This window comes from Morone saxatilis, unplaced genomic scaffold (genome assembly GCF_004916995.1).
Source record: "Morone saxatilis isolate NCDOM2014 unplaced genomic scaffold, NCSU_SB_2.0 Contig22, whole genome shotgun sequence".
NCBI lineage: Eukaryota > Metazoa > Chordata > Actinopteri > Moronidae > Morone > Morone saxatilis.
This window is the reverse complement of record NW_023339785.1, coordinates 6,373,406-6,373,611: the sequence shown is the minus strand read 5'-3', so window position 1 is coordinate 6,373,611 and position 206 is coordinate 6,373,406.

The following is a 206-nucleotide window of genomic DNA, read 5'->3' as shown; positions in this document are numbered from 1 at the left end:
GGGGAGAACTGCTTTTATAGCATGTGCAGGGTTGTCACACTTCCCCTGGAGAGTTGAAGAGAGACAACATGCATCTAATGAATGCAAATCAGCAGAGCATTTTGATGAACAGCATCCCTTCTGGTCAGTTGTTTCTTTTAGACAGGGTGCAATCTACATGATTTCTGAAATGTTTGGTCTCCAAAATACTGACAATATCAGCCCCT